This window comes from Callospermophilus lateralis, chromosome 6 (genome assembly GCF_048772815.1).
Source record: "Callospermophilus lateralis isolate mCalLat2 chromosome 6, mCalLat2.hap1, whole genome shotgun sequence".
Taxonomy (NCBI): domain Eukaryota; kingdom Metazoa; phylum Chordata; class Mammalia; order Rodentia; family Sciuridae; genus Callospermophilus; species Callospermophilus lateralis.
The window spans coordinates 7479716-7492398 of record NC_135310.1 but is presented as its reverse complement, the minus strand read 5'-3'; the positions used below and the strand labels follow the sequence as shown (position 1 = coordinate 7492398).

The 12683-nt window shown below is 35.5% G+C and overlaps 1 protein-coding gene across 5 annotated transcripts in view; it reads left to right on the top strand.

Annotated features, from left to right (window-relative positions):
- The window catches only part of Map3k4 (mitogen-activated protein kinase kinase kinase 4), a 105059-nt gene that overhangs the window by 22692 nt on the left and 69684 nt on the right, over positions 1–12683 (top strand). The gene's annotated exons all lie outside the window — the stretch shown is intronic.

The window sequence follows — 12683 nt, the reverse complement described above, 5'->3', positions numbered from 1 at the left end:
AGTGTTTACAATTATGAACAGCCTCCTGCCCATTGTCTACAAACAGTTGTTCTCTATGTTTATTCCAAATATCATGGAATAGTTTATTGTATATCACTGTAAACAGTATTATTTCTATTTTTGTAACGGAAAATTTGTGTTTTTTTTTTTAGTGCTACAATGAAGTGATAAACTATTTACTTTATCATATATACAGGAAAAGCGACGCTTGACCTCCTGAATGAGTAATTTCACTGCATAGCTAAATATTTTATGATAGGATTACAAAAAAGTTCCTTTAGGAAACAGAATTTTGTTCAAAAACAAAAATAATATAAAAAGGTATCAAGAGGTCATGTTCAGTGACCTACCTATTTCTCTTCTAGGTTTCCTGCAATATTCTGTGTGATGTTTGCAGTGACACAATCAATGTAATGGTACCTCTCTTAGAACATATTCCATTGTTAAGTGACACATGGCTGTAGTTGAAAAGCCTCGCGTGGGAAAAAAATCAGAGTAGTGTTAGGAAGTTGTATTTGTATGCCTGTCTACTAGGGCTGGTGATAGGAGTAGGTCCTTTGAAGAGGATGACAGGCTCACATGTGTCCCTCTCTTACTTAACACCCTTCAGTGGCCTCTTGTTTCTACTGGGATGTCTGTCTGCTGCTCCTGCTGTGATTAATGTCCAAAAATATAAAGAACTCAAAAAACTTAACACTTCACAAATAAATAACCCAGTGAATAAATGGGCAAAAGAACTAAACAGAAACTTCTCAAAAGAAGAAACACAAATGACCAACAAATATATGAAAAAGTGTTCAATGTCTCTAGTAGTCTAGGAAGTGCAAATTAAAACTGCATTAAGATTTCCTTTTACTCCATTCGGATTGGCAGCGATCAAGATTTTAAACAAGAATAAATGCTGGTCTGGTTGTGGGGGAACAGGTGTACTTGTACACTGTTGGTGGGACTGTAGACTAGTATAACTACTCTGGAAAGCAGTATGGAGATTCCTCAAAAAACTAAGGGTATGACCTCTTGACAGCCTCTCTGGAGCCTGGAGCAGAACACCACTCCCAGTGCAGAGAAGAACACCGTGCTGCAGTTCCCTATCCATCAATGAGTGGCTCTACCCAAACCTCCATCTTGGGACACTGAAGGACACCAAAGCCCTTCCCACATGGCAGTCTCCACCATGTGGAACAACGGGCAGGGCCACGAGGCAGCTGCCCATTGCAGCACTGTGCACCACAATGCACCATCATTGAATAGGCTGCCCAACACCATTGCATAGTCCATCCTTCCAGTCCTATCTCTGACAACGGTTGCTTCCATCTTGGAACACCTCCACTGCCATCTTGGGTTACCTCCACTGCCACCTCCGCCATCTTTAGTTGGGGCAGCTTCCATCATGGGACACCACTGGAGCCTGGAAACTCAACATCAGGATACCTACACTCTTGACACTACTGCTGCCACCAACCAGAGATGTTGCCACTTCCATGTAGGGACAACAACCAGGACCTGGAAGACCATCACCAAGGTCCCTGGGGCCCAGTAGCACCAGAGGTATCCCTACTAGATGTGCTAACAAATACCATCCTGTTGCAGAGGCAACAGGGAACCTTGGATGGGGTTGCCTCTCTTTCTCTTTTCTCCTTCTAACATCCAACTTCTTTTGATTCCCTTTCACTTATCCTATACTCTAATGCCTCTGTATTCTCACATCCTACCTCATAAACATCATATCCTACCCCCCACCATCTGTCCATCATTAGAAACTGTAAACCCTTATGCAAACCTATTGGCTATATGGTAGAAGATAACCGAATTCATCATTTCTGTTCATAGTGACAAAATTGTAAATGTCTAAGTAGAAGCTAGTAGATTTATGGCTGCATATTGGTTGCATTGGGTCCTGTAAACATTGATTTCCCATTTAAAGGTGAGGTATTGGTAACCTGCAGGTACGCTATAAGATTATAGGGTGGAAACAGCAATACCTCAGATCTACACTGCAAGAGAGGAAGATACATACACAACATGAAAAAACAAGGGAGGAAAGTGCCCCAAACAAACCAAGATTCTACAACAGTAGGGTCCAATTACAGAATAGTAGATGAAATGTCAGAGAAGGAGTTCAGAAGGTACATAATTAAAATGATATGTGAATTAAAGAATGACATAAGAGCAAATACAGGTAAAAATTGATCACTCCAATAAAGAGATGAGAACAAATACAGGTAGCAAGAGATTACTTCAAGAAAGAGAGTGAGTTTCTGGAAAAAAAAAGAAATCTTTGAAATGAAGGAAACAATAAATCAAATAAAAATACTCAATAGAAAGCATCACCAATACACTAGATCACTTGGAAGATAGAACCTCAGACACTGAAGACAAAATATACAACCTTGAAAGTAAAGTTGAACACACAATGAAGTTGGTAAGAAACCATGAACAGAACATCCAAGAATATGGGATAACATCAAAAGACCAAATTTAAAATTTATCAGGATAGAGGAAGGCACAGAGATTTAAACCAAAGGAATGTACAATCTCTCCAATGAAATAATATCAGAAAATTTCCCAAACATGAAGAATGAATTGGAAAATCAAATACAAGAGGCTTACAGGACACCAAATGTACAAACTTACAATAGATCTACACCAAGACACAGTATAATGGAAATGCCTAGCATACAGAATAAGAATAGAACTTTAAGGGCCACAAGGGAGAGAAATCAGATAATGTAATATAGGGAAGACCAATTTGGATCTCAGCAGATTTTCCAACCCAGACCCTCAAAGTAAGGAGATCCTGGAACAACATATGCCAAGCTCTGAAAGAAAATAATGCCAACCAAGAATCTTATATCCAACAAAGTTCAGCTTCAGATTTGATGAAATAAAAACCTTCCATGATAAACAAAAGTTAAAAGAATTTACAGTGAGAAAGCCTGGACTTCAGAACTTTCTTGGCAAAATATTCCATGAGGAGGAAATGAAAAACAACAATGAAAATCTGGAAAGGGAGGAATTACTCTAAAGGAAAGGTCAATCAAAGGAGAAACCAAGTCAAATTAAAAATCAAAAATAAACAATGACCAGGAATACAAAATGTATTTCTGTAATAACCCGGAAAATGAATGGTCTAAACTCATAAATTAGAAAGGTAGCAGAATACAACAGTTACTAATAGGGCATTATGTAAAAATGTGGATGTGTAACCGATGTGATTCTGCAATCTGTATTTGGGGTAAAAATGGGAGTTCATAACCCACTTGAATCTAATGTATGAAATATGATATGTCAAGAGCTTTGTAATGTTTTGAACAACTAATAAAAAAATAAATAAACTCATAAATTAAAAGACACAGACAGACAGATTGGATTAAAAAAAAAAAAAAAAAAACGACCCAACAATATGCTGCCATCTCATAGGAAAAGACATCCACAGACTGAAGGTGAAAGGATGGGAAAAAACATGTCACTCACATGGACCATGTTAACAATCAGGGGTTTCCATCCTCATATCAGATAATGTGGACTTCAAACTAAAGTTAGTAAAAAGAGACAAAGAAGGACATTTCATACTACTCAAGGGAACCATACATCAACAAGACATAACAATTGAAAATATCTATGCCCCAGACAATGGGGCATCTATGTATATTAAACAAACCCCTCTCAACATCAAGAATCAAATAGACCACAACACAATAATACTGGGTGATTTTAACACACCTCTTTCAACACTGGATAGATCTTCCAAACAAAAACTAAACAAACTATAGAATTCGATAAAACAATCAGTAACTTAACTGATGTAGAGAATATTCCATCCATAAATGAGTAAATACACTTTTTTCTTAGCAGTATATGGATCCTTCTCCAAAATTGACCATATATTATGCCACAAAACAAGTTTTAGCAAATACCAAAAAAAAAAAAAAAAATAGAGATGCTACCCTGTGTTCTATCTGACCATAATAGAATGAAATTATAAATCAATGATAAAATAAAACATAGAAACTACTGCAACACCTGGAGACTAAAAAATGTGCTATTGAATGATGTATAGATAACAGGAGACATTAGGGAGGAGATAAAAAAAATTCTTAGAGATAAATGAAAACTCTGATATATCAAAATCTCTGGGTGTGAAGGCAGTGCTAAGAGGAAAGTTCATTGCATTAAGCTCATTCTCTAAAAAGAAGAAAAAGCCAAAAAATAAACAACTGATATTGCATCTCAAAGACCTAGAAAAAGAAGAACAAACCAACACCAAAAGTAATAGAAGACAGGAAATAATTAAAATCAGGGCTGAAATCAATGAAATTGAAACAAAAGAAACATTTCAAAAAATTGACAAAATAAAAAGCTGGTTCTTTGAAAAAATAAATAAAATTGACAAACCCTTTGTTACCCTAGTGAAAACAGACAAATCACTAAAATCTGAAATGAAAAAGGATATGTCAAAACAGACGCTCTTGAAATACAGAAAACAATTAGAAACTATTTTGAAAATTCATACTCCAGTAAATAGAAAACCTCGAAGACACTGACAAATTTCTAGAGGCATATGATATACCCATATTGAACCAGCAGGACATACACAATTTAAACAGAACAATTTAAGGCAAGCAAGTAGAAGATGCTATCAAATACCTACCAACCAAGAAAAGCCCAGACCAGACGGATTCTCAGCCAAATTCTAAAGAAGAATTAATACTTCTTACGTTATTTCTTGTAATAGAACAGGGGAGAACCCTTTCAACTGATACCAAAACCAGACAGAGACTCATCAAGGAAAGAAAATTCCAGACCAATATCCCTGATGAACACAGATGCAGAGATTCTCAATAAATTCTGGAAAATCGCATACAAAAACATATTTTAAAAAGTAGCACGCCATGATTAAGTGGGTTTTTTTCCAGGTATGCAAGGTTGATTAAACATACAGAAATCAATAAATGTAATTCATCACGTCAGTAGACTTAAAGATAAGAATCACATGATTGCATCAGTTGATGTAGAGAAAGCATTTGACAAAATATAGTACCCTTTTATGTTCAAAACGCTAGAAAAACTAGGGATAGTAGGAACGTACCTCAACATTGTAAAGGCTATATATGTTAAACCCAAGTACATCATCATTCTAAATGGAGAACAGTTGGAAGCATTCCCTCTAGAAACTGGAACAAGACAGGGATTCCTTCTTCCACCACTTCTATTCAGCATAGTTCTTGAAACTCTAGCCAGGCAATTAGATAAAAAAAAGGGATATGTATAGGAAAAGAAGAACTCAAACTATCATTATTTGCTAATGACATGATTCTATACACTTAGAGGATACAAAAAAATTCCACTAGAAAATTTGTAGAATTAATGAATTCAACAAAGTAGCAGGATATAAAATCAATACCCAAAAATCAAATGTGTTTCTATATATCAGTGATATATTATAAATGGGGTAGTTTTCTTAATTTCTCTTTCATAGGATATATATAGCCTCAAAAAAAAAAAAAAAAACTTGGAAATCAATTTAACAAAAGAGGTGAAAGACCTCTACAATGAAAACTTCAGAACACTAAAGAAAGAAATTGAAGAAGACCTTAGAAGATGGAAATATCTTCTATGCTCCTGGATAGGCAGAATTAATATTGTCAAAATGGCCATACTACCCAAAGCATTGTACAGATTCAGTGCAATTCCAGTTAAAATCCCAACGTTATTCCTTATAGAAAAATCAATCATGAAATTCAATTGGAAAAATAAGAGACTGAGAATAGCCAAAGCAATTCTTAGCAAGAGGAGTGAATCAGGAGGCATCACAATATCAGACTTATACTACAAAGCTATAGTAACAAAAATGACATGGTATTGGCACCAAAATAGACACATTGGTACAGAATAGAAGACACAGAGACAAACCCACATAAATTCAGTTATTTAATATTAGACAAAGTTGCCAAAACACATTATTGGAGAAAAGACAGCCTCTTCAACAAATTGTGCTGAGAAAATGGAAATCCATGTGCAGCAAAATGAAACTAAACCCCTATCTCTCACTATGCACAAAACTAAAAGTGGATCAAGGACTTAGGAATTAGACCAGAGACTCCTACGCCTAATAAAAGAAAAAGTAGGCCCAAATGTTCATCATGTCGGATTAGGCCCCAACTTCCTTAATGAGACTCCTAAAATGCAAGAAATAAAATCAAGAATGACTAAATAAATGGGATGGATGCAAACTAAAATCTTCTCAACAAAAGAAACAATAAATGAGGTGAATAGAGAACCTATACTTCGGAAGCAAATTTTTGCCACATGCATGTCAGATAGAGCACTAATCTCCAGGATATATAGAGAAGTCAAAAATTTAACACCAAAAAAGCAAACAACAACAACAACAAAACCAAACAACCCAATCAATAAATGGGCTAAGGAGTTGAGCAGACATTTCTCAGAAGAAGATATACAGTGGATCAACAAATATATGAAAAAATGTTCAACATCTCTAGTAATTAGAGAAATACAAATCAAAGCTAAGATTTCATCTCAACTCTAGTCAGATGGCAGCTATTAAGAATACAGGCAACAATAAGTTTTGGTGAGTATGTGGGGGAAAAGGCACACTCATACATTGCTGATAGGGCTGCAAATTCGTGCAGCGAATCTGGAAAGCAGTATGGAGATTCCTTACAAAACTTTGATGGGACCACTATTTGACTCAGCTGTCTCACTCCTTGGTAGTTTCCTGAAAGATCTAAAATTGGTGTACTATAACAATAGTCACCTTAATGTTTATAGCAACACAATTCACAATAAATTATGGAATCAACCCAGGTGTTTAAATATAGAAGAATGGATTAGGAAATTGTATATATACACGATGGAGTTCTTACTCAATCATAAAGAAGAATGAAATTATGGCATTTAATGGCAAATGGATGGAAATGGAGAATATCATGTTAAATGAAATAAGCCAAACTCAGAAACTCAAGGGTCATATGTTTTCTCTCATATGCAGAAACTAGAGTAAAATAAAGGAAAGGGAAAAGAAGGATAGGATATAATAAAGATGAAGGGAAGATCAACAGTTTGGAAGGAGATCAGGAGACAGTGGGGGGCTGGGAAAGGGGAGGCCATGCAGAGTGTATTCTTGATAAAATCACATTATGGGTCTTCTAGGTATGGAATTATATCGTCAGCAAATAGTGCTAATTTAAGTTCTTCTTTTCCTATACATACCCTTTAATTTCTTTCATCTAATTGCTCTGGCAGTGTTTGAAGAACTATGTTGAATAGAAGTGGTGAAAGAGGGCATCCCTGTCTTGTTCCAGCTTTTAGAGGTAATGCCTTTAATTTTTATCCATTTAGAATGATGTTGACCTGAGGCTTAGTGTAGATAGCCTTTACGATGTTGAGATATGTTCCTGTTATCCTTAGTTTTTCTAGTGTTTTAACCCACTTATATTAGACAAAGGTGCCAAAACATGCATTGAAGAAAAGATAGCATCTTCAACAAATGGTGCTGGGAAAACTGGAAATCCATATGCAACAAAATGAAATTAAACCTCTCTCTCTCACCATGCACAAAACTCAACTGAAAGTGGATCAAGGACCCAGGAATTAAACCAGAGACTCTGTGTCTAATAGAAGAAAAAGTAGGCCCTAATCTTCATCATGTGGGATTAGGCCCTAACTTCCTTAATAAAACTCCTATAACACAAGAATTAAAACCAAGAATCAATAAATGGGATGGAATCAAACTAAAAAGTTTGCTCAGAAGCAATCTGTGAGGTGAACAGAGAGCCTATATCCTGGGAGCAAATTTTTACCCCTCACACATCAGATAGAGCAAGAACTCAAAAAGCTAAGCACCAAAAAACCCCAAATAACCCATTCAACAAATGGGCCAAGGACCTGAACAGACACTTCTCAGAAGAGGATATACAATCAATCAATAAATATAAGAAAAAAAATGTTCATCATATCTAGCAATTAGAGAAATGCAAATCAAAACTATTCTTAAGATATCATCTCACTCCAGTCAGAATGGCAGCTATTATGAAGAAAAACAATAATAAGTGTTGGCGAGGACGTAGGGAAAAAGGTACACTCATACATTGCTGGTGGGACTGCAATTGGTGCAGCCAATATGGAGAGCAGTTAGGAGATTTCCTTGGAAATCTGGTAATGGAACCACCATTTGACCCTCTACCTGTATTCTCGGTTTATACCCCAAAGACTTAAAAACAGTATACTACAGGGACATTATACCCAAAAGACTTAAAAACAGCATATTTTAGGGACACAGCCACATCAATGTTTATGGCAGCACAATTCACAGTAGCTAAACTGTGGAGCCAACCTAGATGCTCTTCAGTGATAAATGGATAAAAAAAAAAAATGTGGCATATATACACAATGGAATTTTACTCAGCAATAAAAGAGAATAAAATCATGGCATTTGCAGGTAATTTGATGGAGTTGGAGAAGATAATGCTAAGTGAAGTTAGCCAATCCCCCCAAAACAAATGTCGAAATGTTTTCTCTGATACAAGGAGGCTGACTCATAGTGGGGTAGGGAGGGGGAACATGGAAAGAATAGATGCATTCTAGATAGGGTAGAGGGGTGGGAGGGGAAGGGGGGGGCAGGGGGTTAGCAAGGACAGTGGAATGTGATGGATATCATCATCCAAAGTACATGTATGAAGACATGAATTGGTGTCAACATACTTTATATACAAACAGAAATATGAAAAACTATGCTATATACATGTAATTCCGCTGTCATTTATTTTATTTTTTTAAAATCACATTATGTACATATATAAACATACCACAGAGAACTTTATCTTTACTTTTAAGTAAAAGAATCAATAAAATATAAATAGATAAGGGAAAGGAAGTCTAGTAGAGGAAGGAGAAGCGGGGAGGGGAGGGAAAAGAGGGGATCATGAACTGAAATTGAATTCCATGCATGTATACGAGTTTGTCATGGTGAATCCAATTATTGTAACTATAATGCTCTAATAAAAACTGTTTAGTTTTATAATTAATCTTTATAGTTTTCGTTTAGTTTTGTCTCTTATTCTATATGCCTGTTTAGTAACACTGAATTTATTCAGATTTGTCATGGCACTGCTCCAATTATTGTAGTTCATTTTCAAATAAACTTTTAATTTTAAAATAGTTTTAGATTTAGACAGTTGAAAAAATAGTACAGAGATTTACCATGTATTCTATGCCCATTTTTATCTGTTCATTATTGTTACATTTCTGTATACATCTATTATAACTGATAAGCCAGTATTGACACATTATTATGTGGCTTGGTACTCTGTTTGGATTTCATTTGTTTTTTCCTGATATTCTTTTCTTGTTTCTAGGTCCCTTCCAGGATACCAGATTGTCTTCCTAGCTTTCTGTTTGTTCTTAGTTTCTCAGGTTTTCCGTTGTGTTTGATGACTTCAACCATTTTTGTACTGGTTAGGTATTTTGTAGAATATCCCTCAATTTGAGTTTGTCTGGTATTTTTCTCTTGGTTTGGCTAGATTATGGGTTTGGGGGAGGAAGTCCACAGGGGTGGAGGGCTTTTCTCAACATATGTATCAGGAGCATGTGTGGTCAGCATGTCTCATTACTGTTGATGTTAACCCTGACCACCTGGCTGATGGAGAGTTGGTTTATTTCTCTACTGGAAAGTTATTTTTTCTTCACCTCTGCACATCCTTTGGCAATAAGTCACTACAAGTGCAGCCTACACTTGGGGGGAGAATTAAGTTCCATCTCTTTGAGAGGGAAGTATCTACGTAAGTAATTTGACTTTTTTTCTGAATAGGAGATTTGTCTCTTCTGTCATCTGTTTATTGGTTTGTCTTGTAACTGTTGATGTGGACTCCTGGATTCATGTTTGTAGCTCCGTACCGCCCCATGGACTTTGTTGCTTAGATTTTTCTGGCCCAGGCCAAATGGATGCTCTTTCATTGAGCTACTGTGTGCCTTCTCACTTGTGATCTCTGAGATGCTCCAGGCTTATGTGTACCTTTCTTGTCCCAGTCCTAGAGTCAACCATTTCTCTAAAATTCTCTTTTACTGGAGAATGGTATTAGAAACCAAGACTGGTCCTCAGGTTTGTACTAATGCAAAGCAGAAGTGAGCTTCAGTGTTCAAATTCTCCTAATCTGTCCCTCACTTCTTTTCATTTTGCTTCACTGAAAACTGAAAGAGGCTATCTCACGTGCTTACATGTCCTTGACTTGTTCTCCCAACAGTTAGAGGTCATGTTTTAAGCATATGATATGTGTTGTGGGGCACATTTACAGTTAGGTAATTTTACAATTCAGATTTTAAGATAAGGAAGCTTGAGCTCAGGAGATACAGGCAGCTCATCTTTTTCCTGAGGAAATGGCTCTATAGTTATTTTATTTCTAAGAATGCCAGGGAAGTAATACATGATATGAAATGTTTTTCCACAAATAAAATTGGCTTTGAATAAGAACTTTTTTTAATGTTCTCATTTGTAAGAAAGAGAATGGGTAGGAGGAAGTCATAATTCATTATTTTTGCCACCTTTAAAGTTCTAAACACTTTTTTTGTTTCTCTTTATATGCCCTTGTCATAATCCCTTGTTTGTTTTTTCTTCCCATCTTTGACAGTTCTTATCTTCTGAATATCCCTATCTTCACTCCAGAGTTCTGTTTAGTTAACCCTAAAACAAGCTTTGAAAGAACCATCACTTTTATTTTATGTTGCTTTCCTTTGATTATTTTTGATTGGCATTTCATTGCAGAATGTGTTCACAGTGTTACACAGTGACATTCACTTGTACTTCAGGAACATCCTTCCCTTTGCTCCCTGCTGCATTGCCCTGTAAAAGCAGCTGTGTCTCCAAAGAGGCCTGAGCATTTTTGATTGTTTTCTTATGTATACATATGATGTGGTAATTATTCTCAGAGCTTTGGATGAAGATATTGACATATTCACACAATTTTTGTAGTTACTAGATCTGGTAAAAAACATTTTTGTTTTTAGATTTCTAGCATATACCTGATAATGTCCAAATACTTTGTCCATTTTTTAAGTACTCAATTGTATACATTAACATTACAGATATAACAATAATTACTTTTTTATCTTTTCATGTATAACACAACTCATGTGTATATTCATGCCTAAAGCTTATCTTTCCCTTTTTATTTTTTGTTCTACTTCTTTTTGAAGAGGCTTCTATTTAATCAGGAGTGAAAGATAATTAGTATTAAGTCTTTAAAGCATTGTGTTATATTGTATTTCATTTTAGAATTTATGAAAGCATCTAAAGTATTTTTATGCAGCTTATTTTTATTTATACTAATGAGTAAAGTTTATCCATATGGGGTGATTTGTCATCGTGTGTGTGTGTGTGTGTGTGTGTATAGTTTGTATACACAAATTCCATATGTATATACCCATTTATATGTATGTTTGTATATATATATAATTTTCTATCTTCATGCATTCTTTTTTATTCTACCTAGTGTAGGACTGATAAAATATACTTTGTATGAATCTATCAGTGAATCAAAAGATTTATGCTAGAAGATATGTTGCATGTCTAGTTTTCGAAGATCTGATTCTATCCAGGTCATTTCTTCTATAAAATATACCGATTCATGTTCATAGTTAGTGGGTTGCTCCCTAGAACACCCATGATTTTATGTTCCCATCACTTGAATTATATGCTTATCAAGAGTTCCTGATTTGCTCTTAATCTATTTAGTTTTATTCTACTTTTTAGATGTAATTTCGTGATTCTGTATACTGTTAAACAGATCTGAAATGTGTGTGCAAAGTAGGACCATAGTTTCCACATTAACTAATTTGAAATGCTTTACAAAATCTTTTTTTTTTTTTAATTTTTAATTGTAGATGGCCATAATATCTTTACTTATTTTTATGTGGTGCTGAGGATTGAACCCAGTGCCTCACACATGCAAGGCAGGCACTCTACTACTGAGCTACAGCCCCAGCCCTACAAAATCTTAATATAGGTGAGTCACATGCAAAAAAAAGTTGTAAAAAAAAAATTAGGTATATATGAGAGCTGTTCAAAGTTGAAGAGTAAAAATCATGAAAATCCTGAAAAACTGCTCCAGAGTCTTTACATTCTTGTTCTATTTTAAAGAAATACGAACAGGAAGTTGTAAATGATGCATTGTACATCTAACATGCCATGAAGTGGGCTCATCACTTCTTCAAAGGACCTACACTAAAAGACAAGGCTGTGGCTCGCATCAAAGTAATGATCACTTAAAACCCTTTCATGGGTTTAAAATGAAAACAAAGTGTTTAAAATTTTTTATGTGTAGCAGTTATCTATTATAGTTTAACAAACCATATCACAGTTTAATATAAAAACCATTTATTACCTGTCATAGTATTGAGTGGTTTTTCTGCTTGTTGTGTGTGTTGTTGGGACAGGGATAACTGAAGATCTGAAGAAGCCTGACTTTGACCTAACCCTCTACTTCCTGCAGCCTCCACGTGGCTGGGTTGGGCCTCTTACCTCCTGGCTAGTTTCCCCTAGAGTACAAAGGAGGCCTCATTAAGGTTTAAGTTCAAAACTGGCCCACTTTCATTTTTGTTGCATTCCATTGGTTAAACCAGTCACAGGGTCATTCCAAATTCAAGAGGAGGTGATTATATAAAAATGT